Source organism: Monodelphis domestica, chromosome 5 (assembly GCF_027887165.1).
Source record: "Monodelphis domestica isolate mMonDom1 chromosome 5, mMonDom1.pri, whole genome shotgun sequence".
NCBI classification, from domain to species: Eukaryota; Metazoa; Chordata; class Mammalia; order Didelphimorphia; family Didelphidae; genus Monodelphis; species Monodelphis domestica.
Window position 1 is genome coordinate 172415320 of NC_077231.1, and position 13967 is coordinate 172429286.

The following is a 13967-nucleotide window of genomic DNA, read 5'->3' on the forward strand; positions in this document are numbered from 1 at the left end:
GGACGCAGCATGCTAAAGTTCATTGTCACTCAATGTAAAGGATCCCAAAGAAACCACGACACTCGGCACTATGTAGGAGAGGCCCCTATAAGTCAGCTGGGCAGAACATAGAGTACCAGAATAGACTGAAATACTATCATAGAGCTACTCCGGATGGAGATAGAGCAGCAGGCAATGGACCAGTGGACGGATATGGAGTCGGCGTTGTTGTTTATCCTTCATTTTCCAAGAGGGCCAGTGACATCACGGCTAATGTCTTGATTGTGCATCAGTTGGACTTAAGTGAGGCACAGTTGCCCAAAGTCGGCAGTCTAACTCTCTCTTCAAGAGTCATCCAAGGCCAGTGGTAGTTAATATCCAGGAGAAGCACCATGTTTCTAGGAGGCAGGGGCAAAGCCATAAAAAGTGGCAACAGCTGCTAACCAAAGGACAGATTAAAGAATCTAATTAATCAGTGTGAAAGGAAGGCAGATCTTTTCAACTCTACTAGTAGTACAAATGCTCTTGGCAGTTGCAATATTAAATATTAAAGGTGGCGACTCGAACCAAAGACCTTCTTGATTACCATACTGTCTTAAAGAGACATTTCTTTATTAGGATTTTTATTTTTTAATATATTTTTAAAAATATTTCCTTTAAAAAAATAAACTGGATAATGACTCTTGCTCCTGGATTATCATTTTAAAACATTATCTGTTCTTCCTCATATATTAGCTGACTTGCAAGTAAAACCTCTTGACTTCTGGGAAAAGCTCCTTCTTCAGCTTGTGGTTCCAGCAATTTGCTTCTGGCATGTGGCTCTGGCACAGGGATGCCAGGTTTTTAATCTCAAATAATTTTACACCAGGGCCCCAAAGCTCATCTTTTAGGTACAGGCAGACAAAATTCTTATGCTGCTAATTGGTGTTATAGGAAACATCACTGAAATTCCTTCTTAAGCCAAAACAAAGACAATAGTGTTCAAGAGCAGATGCTGCTCCTAGACTTGTTAGTACAGCTATGTTTCTTGTGTTTGCCTGTCACTGGGTAATTTGACATCAATTTTTTTTTCACAGAGAAGCAAAGAGGCTTAGGTGATCCAAAAAAAATGAGCAGTCAACATCTATAAAATCTCACAACTGACTCAGAACCATGAAAAATATCAGATCACACTGTATCTATAGTTTACTGATTTTAAAATAGGATTCAATAATCATTCAATGATCAAATATTTATTATCAAGTATCTCTTTTGTGCCAGGTACTGTGCTAAGTGCTGGGTATACAAATACAATGGATACAAAAATCCTTAATTCTAAGGAGTTCATAGCTAAGTGTTTCTATGGGGAAATAAAGGGACTTGTCTAAAATAGCCTGACACTAACATAGCCGGAAAGATTTTATGTCACTTAGTTTTTGTGCAACAAACTTTCTTGGTTAACTATTCAGTCTACATTTTTCTGGAATGGGTTTTCTAAAATACAAGTTTGAAAGTACTTTTCAAATAAGCTTTCTCCTGTATATATGTTAAAACTTTTATGAGACTTTATGAAAGTTGTTTTTACGAGATAACTTTGCCCAAGTATCCACTGCACATTAATATGAAACAAGGTACCCCACAAGGCATTCCCCAATGTTGTAGAAAATGTTCTATCCAGAGTGTAACTAAAAGAATTATTTATCAGTGATAAGGATCTTGGAAACTTCTAGTCCATTACATATAACATTGTACTAATTTTAATGAACTCTGGGATACTGAAAAAGCTCAGTGAAATACATGGCAATATGGATATGATGGGTGTAAACATATATATATATATATATAAAGTTTAAAAAATGGATGAAATATTCATTTGTGATTTTAATAATTATATGTATCTTGGACAGATCCATAGATGCATAACAAAGTACATTTACAAATGAATAGTGTGATATTAAGATGGACAATCATGTGGTAATTATTTAGTATTTTTTAAAGATCCCAGCTCTCTCACTATTACTTATATTTATCAGTAACTTCCAAGTCTGTATCTCCATTCCTAGCCTCTCCCCAGAGTTTCAATTCCATATCTCTGTTTGCTAAATATCTCTATATGGAAAAACTTCTGGCACCTTAAATTCAATATGTATAAAACTGGACTTATTATTTTCTTCCCCAAACTTCTTCCTCTCCCTAACTTTTCTAGTTTTGCTTTAACAGTCTTTAAACCTTGCAGTAAGATTTGATTCTTCCCTCTTTTTTATGCCACACATCAAATTATTCACCGGATTCTTTCATTTTTATTTCTACCTACCTACTCCCATTTTGACTGTCTCTGTTCAGGTCCTCACATCTTCTCGCCTAAATTATTGTTATAATTCCCTTTCCAATACAGTGCCTAACTGATCTTCCTAATTATTATGTCATTCCTTTATTCAAAAACTTCAGACATTCTCCATTGCTTACCAAATAAGAGTATGAAGACTTAATCTTTATATTTAAGGACCACCATGATCTGGCTTTATCATACTTGTTCAGTCTAATCTCCTACTATTTCCCTTTATGTTTTCTATATTCCAGCTATACTAAACTACTCTTAGTTCCCATTCTCATCATCTCATATAAAATAAAAAGACTATAGAGAGTATAATCTATTTCAACATTCTGGAGAAGGGATATGATATTCAAATATGTAGGTGTAGGTACAGGCCTGAGGTTTTGGAGAAAGAGAGAGTTCTAACAACTTAGGGACCTCAGGGAAGTTTTCACAAAGAAGGTGGTCCATGGCTGAGCACTGGAGAAATCTGCCATTATAAGAAGTGATCTTTACTGGATGTGGTATCACCTACATCAATGAAACAAGGATCTCACAAGTAATCAAAATAATAAGTTTTTCATAAGTTGGGAAATTTGAGATGATGAAAAAAGAAGGGAAAAAAAGTACCACTTCTTAAGTTCCATTTTGTTTCTGTTTTGTCTACCAAAGGAATTGAGCTGGGGAAGAGAAAACAAAAACATTTATTAAAGTAAATTTAAATGCAAGATAAGTGATACTATAAAATAAGAAATCACTTAGCTGCTTTTAATGGATTCAAGTCATCAGACCCAGATGAACCAGGATCACAGGGTTCATAATTAGAAGGTGCTTTTAAAATAACAAAGTCCATACCTCCAGAGAAAGAACTGTTGGAGGAGGAACGCAGATAAAAACATATGATATATACTTGTTATTTGGGTTTATGCTTGGGGGTTTTGGTTTTATAAGATTATTCACTTACAAAAAGTGAATAATATGGAAATGCATTTTGCGTGATAATACATGTATAATCTAGGCTGAATTGCTTGCCAGCTTTGGGAGGGGAAATGGATCATATAACTTTAGAAAATTTAAGCAGAAATTTGTTATTAAAATAAAATAAAACAAATACAAAAATATAATGGAAAAAATAAAATAATAAATAATAAATAAATTTTAAAAATAACAAAGTCCAACTCCTTTCCTTTTGTAACTGAAAGTCCAGGAAAGTTAAGTAACCTATCAAGATCACAGAAAGAATTAGATTCAAACCCTGGTGCTCTTATTCTGAATCCCCAGCTATTTCCCTTATACCAGGACACTGAGAGAACTTGGGAATGTCATTGTTAACCAACATACACAATCTTTGGGAATACTAGAGAAGTGGTGATGCAGAACTGAGGATTAGCAATTGATATGTCAATTTTCAAAAGGAGGAAGAAAATGTTTGAATTATGAAGTGGTGAGTATGAGGTGAGTTCTGTTAAAAATCTAGAAGATATTTTTAAAATTGTTTATAAGAACTTGGAATTGGGAAAGAACATTGTGAAGGGAAGGGAGAGGGAAGGAATAAATATTTCGATAGAACATGCTCTGTGTCAGGGGCTGTGCTAAGCATTTTATGAGTATTATCTCATTTGATCCTCACAGTGACTCTGGGACACAGCAACCATGTGAGGAAGATGATGTCATTGCCCCCAGGAAATTGAGACAGACCTTAAACTGACTTGCCCAGCATCACAGAATGAACATCTGAAGTTGGATTTGAACTTAGCTCTTCATGTCTCTAGGACTAGCACTGTGCCACCTAGTTGCTTATGATACACTATGGGCTCCTTAATAATAGAGTCTGCTAGATTAACCTCTTTATCCTTGTTGACTACTAAATTAATAAATTTAGAAATAATATAATTGAATTTCAGTAAGGTATTTTGCCTATCTGATATCCTTGTGGATAAGATGAAGAGATATTGACTTAATGACAGAAGATAGGTAGATCTGGGACTGACTAAATGCCTGGGACAAAATAGTAAGAGCTAATGAATGAATCCACATCAACAAGAAAGGAGTAGTATAGGGTTCCATGCTTAATTCTGCCCTGCTTAATTTTTTTAATCTGTGGCATGGATCAAAATATAAATTTCACTCTCATCACATTTTCAATTGATATGATTCCAATAGGTTCACAGATGAACAGAATTTCAGGTTTAGTAAATGACATGAATAGGACTAAAAAAAGAGTTTGAATATCAAGAAAGAAGGGCAAAATCCAAGAAATCCAAATTTAATAGGGACAAACCAAAAATTCTACATGTGGAATTTAAAAAAATCAGTTGTACAAGTTCAGGATGTGGGGGAATGTAGCCAAAAGACAATTTATATTTTAGGGATTTTGTAGATTACAAATTCAATTTAGAGTCAACAGTATAGCATAGCAAGTACTAAGCTAACAAGCACTTGGAAGCACAAAGAGAGGTCTACTGTCCAGAAAAAGGAAGATAACACATTTCCTGTATTTTTTTTTTGCATTTATAAAATCGCATCTTGAATACTGTGCACAGTGCCAGATACCACATTTTAAGAAAGATATTAACAAATGAGAGTAGTTTCATAGGAGAATCCATACCACCTTTACAACAACTTTGTGGTGGATTTACTATTGACATTAGTATCCCTATTTTATGGATGAGGAGACCGAAGTGCAGATTGGATGAGTGATTTGCCCACGTTCATATAACCAGTAAGAAGAAGAGGCATAATTTGAATTCTGTTTTACCTTTCTCCAAGTCTAGTACTCTATTTCTCATGTCACATTGCCTTTCAACATTAAAATTCTAGAGATAATAATAACTGATATTTATATAGCACTTTTGAGATTCACAAAACACTTCACACACTTTATTCCATTTGAACCTCACAACAGGACTGTGAGAATAATACTAGAGGTATTATTATCTATGTTTTATGGACAAAGCTATAATTTGGTATCCAAATGTAAGGCATTTACCAGCTTGTTTTAAATATTATTTCCAGTAAAGAAACAAATGTGTTTCTTTTTAATGTCAATATTTATTCCATTGATGTTGGGTAAGCCTGAGTCATCTAATACATAATCTCCAAAGAATAAAAGTTACAAGTTAAGTGGTAGGTAGGTGCCTCAGTGGATAGAGGGCCAGGCCTGGAGATGGGAGGTCCTGGTTTTCAATATGGCCCCAGACACTTCCTAGCTGTGTGATCCTGGGCAAATCATTTAACTCCAATTGCCTAGCCCTTACTGCTCTTCTGCCTTGGACCTGACACTCTCAAATCTAAGACAAAAGTTAAAGGCTCTAAAAAAACTACAAGTTACCCAAAGGGCAATGAAGAATCCTATGGAAGATACAACAAAGCTTAATTATGTGCCACTAAATATCATGTGTATAGAATTTCATCAAGAAGATGTATGAATAAAAAAGGACAAGTCAGCCATGTAGTAAGAATGAGAGTCAATCAACTTTTAGCATCTATGCTTCTTCTCTGATATCTCTGCAAACCAAAAGGCTTTGAGTAAGGTCTCAACACAAGTTGGATGGACTTCTGTGTTAGATTTATGGGAGGACACGGACAAGAACTGAATACAATGGAAAGTAATGGATTCATTCGATCTAAATTGTTGGAGGGAGTATCACATGGTTAAAATGATAAATCCATTGAAATAGATGTTCTAGTTTTTAAAAATCTTTCACAGGGCATAGGGTTTTTTTTCTTTTTTCTTTTCTTTTTTTGGTGAAAGCCATTTTGAGATCATCAACATTGTCACCAGATTCTCTTTCATTAAATACAATTTTATCTCATATAAATGGAAAATGTAAGGTGAAGCCATGTAATACTAAATAAGCATCTGCAGGCACCTCTCCTTTTGTGCTTGGAAGACTTAACCAATATCATCTCAACTATAAACTATGGGCTCTATCTATGGGATCTAGTGGATCAGGATGGTCAAAAAACATCAGAGTCACGTCTCCCCATTAATCATCTTCAGTTCTCATTAAAAATTTTTCCTATTAAGAAATAGCATTTGGAATCCTAGTTCTGCCAAGATGAATTCTATCTGCTTCGATTCCCTATCTTGCCTGATTAATAAGTTATGGTTCTCAAGATTTCCTGACCTGGGAAATGTGCCACACAGGATCTATGTGATGACATGGGCATTACGTATTAAGATCCTCTTACTTCTGTGGCAAGGTTGCTTGACCAGCTATTACTAGCACACTGTTATACCCCTTCAAGGCAAGCCACACCATTTTTTCTCTACTGGGAATTAATTCCAGGTAGTCCGTTAGCTTTAAAAAATTAATTTTAAACCACCTTCTAATTATTGACTCATATTTCTATAAAACTCTTAAGTTGCCCAAAGGCCTTCCCCCAGAATAACCAGGACCATGCAGAGAATATTAAATTAAAAGGTAGTAATTTTCTGGTAACAATGGGTTAAATTGATAACTTCCTACAGGGGAGAAGAAAATAACTTGCATCATATGCCATTTGGTTACCTGTAAAGATTGGCTACCTATCTTTCAAATTTGCTAGATAATTACTTACCCCATTTCATTTTCTCCCATACAAATTGTATTACAATGTGCTAGATAATGTCAATACTTAGGCACTCAAAAAATAAAAAAGGCATTCTTGTTGGTTTTTGGCTTATTTTTAGCATCTATTATTAATTAGTATTTGATGAAGATTAACTGAAAGAGCAAAGTCTATTATTTACAAAGTACAAAAAACTTTGGTGCTTTCTAAGCAAAATGCAACCTTAAAGATTCTTCTGGAGTCTCTTATGAATACATTAATTTTATATAATGATTTTTTGACAGAAGTCTCTGTGGAGACAATCTGCTGAGTAGCAATATTGTGCAAATTATCAAACAGAGTGACACGACTCTTGGACAGATGCCACGAAGACAGTAAGCTACAACAGGATAAGAAGTGGGCCCAAAATCAAATAGAAGAAAATAGGAATGAATTGATTGCTTTTTGGAAAGTGCAATATTTTAATGATGCCACACAAAACCTTTTAGATCACTTCTAGAACAAGTCTTAAAATCCTGTGGTTTAAAAAAAACAACAATATTCTTCTAATTATGCTATAATTCAATGAATCATAGAATGGTTTAATCTCAGCAGAATAGCAACTTCAAATGACATAAAGGGCTATGGAAAAAATGTATGGGAATCCCACATAGAAAACATCAGCAAGAACCTGTGTAAACAGAAAAAGGACCAGACCATTTATGTGAGTTTCAGTAGCTATATAGTTAACCTTTCAATACATATATGTATGAAATGTAATTTTTTTAATTGTAGGAGAAAAATCTCCAGAATGCTGGGTAAATCCTCTGTGGAAGTCTTATGGAACTACAGGGACAAGAATTCTAAAAGATGAGAAGGCAATTTGGTATAGTGGGAAAATCCTGCTTCTGTCACGTAGTACAAGTGTGAAAGTCATTTAACTTCTCTGAGGCCTGGAGGAGGATGCTGAGGATCTCTTCTAGCTCTATGGCTACAATCTTTCATCCTAAGGCATGGTTGTGTTTCGATCTGTGGCAATGAAGGGGGGGAGAAAGAACCACTGAATTACTGAAGACTATAAAACTAACTAAAATGCAATTAAACTATGCATGATTTTTTAGTGTTAGAAAGGTTAAAATGATAGTAATGTGTTTGTACCAGAATGGAATTTTGTAATTAATCTCATATAAAAAACATTGGGGGTGATAGACCGGCAATTTCACTGTTATAAAGAGCTTCCCTCTTGTAATCTGTGTGGTCAGTCGCTCTGCAATTTATAGTCTTAGTGAGTTGCTTGAGACACTTAGCGGTAAAGTAATTTGCTAGAGGTCAACTAGTGTGATGGGAGCACTAACTTCTCTTCCATGGAAATTGGGCCAGTTTCATTTTAAAAGGCATTGAGATCATTCTCAGCACTTGATTGGCCCAGAGAAAGTCTCTTCTTGGTTGTCCAAGTACTGAATAGCCAAGAGAAATTACAAATGCTCTCTGATGGATAAAAATGGGCAACTCAAGAAAGGGAGCTTCAGCGGAATCAACACTGATTGAGGACACTCAAGATGTACTCAGTGCCTATCCCTGTCTGCTAATGGCTAAGTAAATTTCCTCCTGTTAACGGTGGTAATCCCTACAAACATAGCATTGTGTTCCAGTATCAAATCCAAGCTACCAGGGGAAGGGCATGGGCCAGGCACAGCCCATGAGAGCAGGACTCGAATCCCAGGCTTTCTGACTGAGGCCACCTAACTATCTAGTACAACCTAACCTCTACAGTATAGGTGGCCTCTTGTTTTTTTGTCATTGTTCATTTGCATCACTCATGCCAGCGTTTTGTGACCCCTATTTGGGGTATTCTTGGCAAAAATACTGGAGTGGTTTGCCCTTTCCTTCTCCAGCTCATTTTACAGATGAGGAAACTGAGGCAAATAGGGTTAAGTGATTTGCCCAGGGTCACACAGCTAATTAGTGACTGAGGCTAGATTTGAACTCAGGCTTCTGGACTTTGGGCCAATCTTAAAAACATATGTGCCAAAATAATTTATTCTTAGAGAGAAGAAGCTTTTCTGCCCAAAATGGTGGCTTCACATCTCTGTTTTAGTTTGTGAGTGTGCCCAAATCCCTTACATCAAAGAGTTAAGGCAAATCTGCTTCAGTGAAATGTTAATGGCTGAGGCTTTTGTCTAAAGAGGGCTTTCTCACAACTGATGTTCTTTATTACTCTTCTGAAGGAATTCACTAGATAAGAGTGTATTCTTACAGCCTTACTTGCCTAAAAGACAAGGCAGAGAGTACCTCAAGTGAGGTTTGAAAATGGCATTTCAACTGTAAGACAAGATTCTTCAGACAATGACCTTATGTAGAATCCAGAAGAAAGTTAGGAGCTCACTGCAAACACAATACATCCATCTGATAGGCATGCTTAAGAAAATGGTGCCTAAGTGAAAGGAATTAAACTTGAAGGCTGAGAAATGAGGGTCTTCCTTTAAAAAAGAATATATTTAGTCAATGTGCATGCATTAATTGCTGTTCCTCCAATCACGTACAGACTTTCAGAAGAAAAAATGGGAAAAATGTGCATATTGGTATAGCAGTGATGCTTTAATTTCAGAATCCAATTACTCTTAATGTGCTTCAGGCATACATTGGACCCAGTCTATTCTGTACTATGAAGAAAAGCTTTCAAGTTGACCCATTTGCTGATCTGATGGATTAGTCTCATGCAAGAAAGGGAAAGTCCCTAAGGGGAAGAGCAGTTATTATAGATTTCCTCTTGTGTCCAAAGGTGGCCTATGGCAACTGGGAATGCCCACTTTTGACAGATAGTATAAATCCCCAGGAGGCACTAAGATGTAAGGGGTAGAGTATGAGCATGGATGGGGATGTTTTTAAAGCTGCCACTAAAAAAGAGCTGTGGAAGGGGTATGTCAAGGAGAAAAAGCATTAGCACCATGAATCATATTGTTGTTGTTCAGTCATTTTTTTCAGTCATGTCCAGTTCTTCATAACCCCATTTGGAGTTTTCTTGGTAAAGATACTGGAGTGGTTTGTCATTTTTTTTCTCCAGCTCATTTTAGAGATGAGGACACTGAGGCAAATAGGGTTGAGTGACTTGCCCAGGGTCACACAGCTAAGTGTCCTTAGTACTTTCAAGAATCATTATTCAAAAATTCAGTTCTTTCAACCAATATTTGTGGAAGTACTGGCAATTTGTTAATCACACAAATGGGAACCTAGTTGTTTGTGCCATAACAACTCATGTTTATAGACTGTTGTAAGGTTTGAAAAGCACTTCCCTTTCACGTTTCTGTGAGATCTGTGAACAACTCTCATTTATACACACAGGGAAACTAAGGCTTAAGTAAGGCTAAATGAATCGCCTCTGGTCTCTCAGCTATTAAGTGTGGGATCCCTGATTTGAACTCAAATTCCCTGATACAAAGTCTAGTTTTCTTTCAATTTAATTTGGTTCAACAAACATTTATTAAGAACCTACTACATATGATGCACCATATTAAATCTTAAGGATACAAAGACAAAACCAATAGAATTGCCATTCTCTAAAAGCCTCTATTCTTTTAAAGGATACAATATGTACTCCTATATGTAAGTACAAGGAAATTTGGAGAGGAAGAGGGCAGTAACAACTTGGAAATCATGGAAGGTTGCATAAAAGAGATTAACAACCACTGCACGGTCTCCAAGGCACTGGGCTTGGTATCTTTGCTCCTTCTGGTCTCACCCTCTTTACTATTCCTCCTTCCATCCAGAAAGTTCTTGTATTTGACTTTGAAGCTACTGGCCTAAAGCTGGCTATCACCAGCACATTCCTTCTAAAGGGCTAAGTCCAAAATGGTTTAATCATTTAAACAAATACCAGCCACATGGTCCTCACTCCATTTCATGGTCATCCAGACAAGCAGAAAAGGAGAGTGTGTAGATAAATCACACAGTATCTTTGAGGACCTTTGCCTCATTACAGAACTTTCGAAACTACAAAAAAATTATAATTTTGGGGGGGAGTTTTAAGGATGCAAACCTTTGTGCTAAATAAAATAAATATGTCGCAGCAGTCTAATCACAGAGAGGTTAATTTTTTTGAATTTTGCTTTGGAAAATTCTGAAACACTGGTACATGAAAATGATAAATACGATATTATGAGAAATGTCTAAGAGCATTTATTAAGGAAAAGTTAAGCCCAAATGATACATTTTTTAAATGTAGACTCCATCCCATTTTTTTCATACTGTCATACTAAGGGGTGTCATCAGCACTGGAATATTGATGTCTGTGAGAGAGTCAATAAAGAAGGCCCATTAAAAAGCTCAGCACTCCATGTCAAATGAGCAGAGATGTCAAGGGAAAGTGCCAACAAGATCCCGTCTGTTTAATCAAAGAGGAGCATCAGTGAAAGTTTACACTATACCCTGCACATACAGAGGATTGTATTACAACTTCTTTCCAACAATAGGAATGTTTGCAGCAGAGAAGGGAGAATTCACTCTTGGCTAGGATTGCATTTTAAGGTAACATGAAAAAATATGCCAGTGATTAAAAGGGAAACTAAATTCACCCAAAATTAATGAATGAATCCATTGAAAATTACATCTTGAAACGGATGTACAACTACAATAAACGTGAGTACTGGCTTTATATTTTTAGCAACTCGAAATGGTTCTACTAAATCTGCCCCAAACACTCCGTCTAAGCCTCACTTTGTGCTAACAGCCCCAGAGCCCCACTGTCCAGGAGGGCTCTTTAAATCAACCAAATCAATGAACGGAACATGAAACTTCAGACAAACCTTTAAAGCTGTGAACACGGGTTTCGGCTGGGCCTCAACTTTAAACAAATCTTTAAAATAAATCATTAGGTGGCATCTGTTACTAAGGCAAAGACATCAATAGCAATCAGCAAAGTGGAACATCCAAAACATCATGCTCTCATCTACACTCAATAAGCACAGATATTACCTTACAAATGCAGTTACACATTGCTCCTTGCCTTTCTCTTCCAGGAACAAGTGAAAAACTTAAGTGGAACTCCCATCACAGTGCATGTCTGCAGATTAAAGCTGTGGCAATTGAATCCTGCTGTGGCTGCTGTGTGTGCAGGAACATGTTAAAAGGACGCTATCCTCAACAGCCAATCAAATTCCGTTCAGACCTCCCAAGCTTCCCAGTGTGATCAGCTAGGCTTTGTGGCAATACAATAGGGGTTAAACATTTCCCTGTATCCATTTAGACTCAGGCAAAATCTGTGTAGTTGCTTAAAACTCTAGTGCAATAGCAAAAATGAGTTAGGGCTTGGAACTAGTATTGCTTTAGGGAATTAATTAATATTTTCTTTCTTTTAAAAATTAATGTAATTTGAGTTTCTCATTTTCCTATACCTCCACCATTATGAGTGTGCAAATGAATTAAATAAAAAGTCCATCTATTTCTATTTTCAGTACTTTCTTTTCTTTATTGGGTAAAATAATTGTTTGAGGCTCATTTGTTTCTTTCAGCACATCAGTATTTCAGGTGGAGTCACACGCTACATTATCTCTAGTCTAAACTCTTACAATCACTTCTCAGTTTTCATTCATGAACACTGGGCAACCTTATCAAATCTCCTTTTCATTTGAAATTCCAAAGTGGATTTTTAACTGAATGACAGAAATTGGGGCTAACCTTACTTATGACTCTTACTCCATGCCAATTATATATTCCTTGATTTTCTTTTTTTCCCTCTTCATTTAAAAAAACAAACAAACTACTGCCTTTATGTCCTTTGCTCTGATGTTAGCAAAAGGATTCAAACTTTAATTATTATACATGATAAATTAGAGATTATGTGTACAGTATTTTGTGTTGCAAAGGTCCTTAAAAATATAGCCACTGATTTAAAAAAATATTTTCTCCAGAATAGTAAAAATACTTCACATTTATAGTTATAATTTACAGAGCACTTTGTTAAAAATAGAATTAAGAACCTGAAATCAAATTGATTCTACTTGAGGGAAAATGGTAAACTTTCTACTCTAAAATGTATTGTGTAACATGTTAGATTTTTACGCTTGTCACTTTCTCTGAATTATAGAAATGTTTACACAATTATGTACCTAGAGGAAGCATTAGGTACACAAGGCTGATTCTTTTCCTAAACTTCCTGGTTCCCTGAAAAAATAAAACTAAGAGAGACCAAGTTTTATGGCATTTATTAGTCACATTTGAGCTTCCAAAGTATTCATTTACTGTGATTTCTAACCTCAGTTTTTCCATTTCATAAGAACAAACTCCAAAATCTGTTCCCCATTTATTACAGTGACTGCTCTGAACAATAGGTGGATATACTTCTTTGAAGCTCTTTTCAGCTCTTCTTAAGACCTGCTCAGAATAATGCCTTTCTCCACAAAAGCACAACCAACATGTAACATAATCTCTTTCAAAGCATATTGTCAGGGAGATCAGCAATGACCACATCCACATGACCCCTGAAACTCAACCAAGTAGAGATATCAGAGTATTCTAATCGTGTTCCTCCACTGCACATCTGTTTGGCTCATTAATCGATCCATCTCACTTAGAATTAGTCTTAAAAGTAAAAAATAATTTTTTTCTGGTTTGCTTTTTTAATCCATTTTAAAAAGGCCCATCTCTCATATGAACAAATCATGGGGGTAGGTGGAAGGGAAAAGAATTCAATTTTTTCTCACTAAAATGCTCATCTTCGTATAAATAAATTCAGGTACTTTCCATGGCCTCAATGAACAAGGAACTAAATAATCAGACATATGTGTGACAGAGCTGCCCCATCCCATTCTACTAGCTGTCCTGTCCCACTCTATGTAGCAGAGAGCCAACTCTAAATGTAGCAGAGCTTTTCTATCATCCTAATTAGCTTCGAGATGCACAAAGTACTGTCCTCATTTGATTCTCACAATAACCCTGGGAAGGAGGTACAATTACCACTTCTGTTTTATAGACGAGTAAAATGTAGCTGATAGAGGTTAAAGGACTTGCCTAGGGTCACACAACTACTCATTGTCTGAGATGAGATTTAAACTCAGTTCTTCCTGGCATTTCAGTGCTCATACATGTAGAATGGCTATCCCACTATACATGTTGTATCACTATGTAATAGAAATATAATGTGCATAATATAAAATATGACATATTT

General features: G+C 35.9%; 1 protein-coding gene across 23 annotated transcripts in view; it reads right to left on the minus strand.

Moving 5' to 3' along the window:
* NRCAM (neuronal cell adhesion molecule) overlaps positions 1-13967 on the minus strand; it is a 322830-nt gene that overhangs the window by 167333 nt on the left and 141530 nt on the right. For 2 of the 23 annotated variants that reach the window (XM_056799543.1, XM_056799542.1), the window contains exon 1: positions 11777-12134. The exons of 15 other annotated variants lie outside the window; for them this stretch is intronic. The gene's annotated coding sequence lies outside the window, so the exon portion shown is untranslated. Of the gene's footprint in view, positions 1-11776; positions 12140-13967 lie in introns of those variants that run through there. 6 more of the 23 variants (XM_056799545.1, XM_056799537.1, XM_056799546.1 and 3 more) reach the window with 5 other exon arrangements.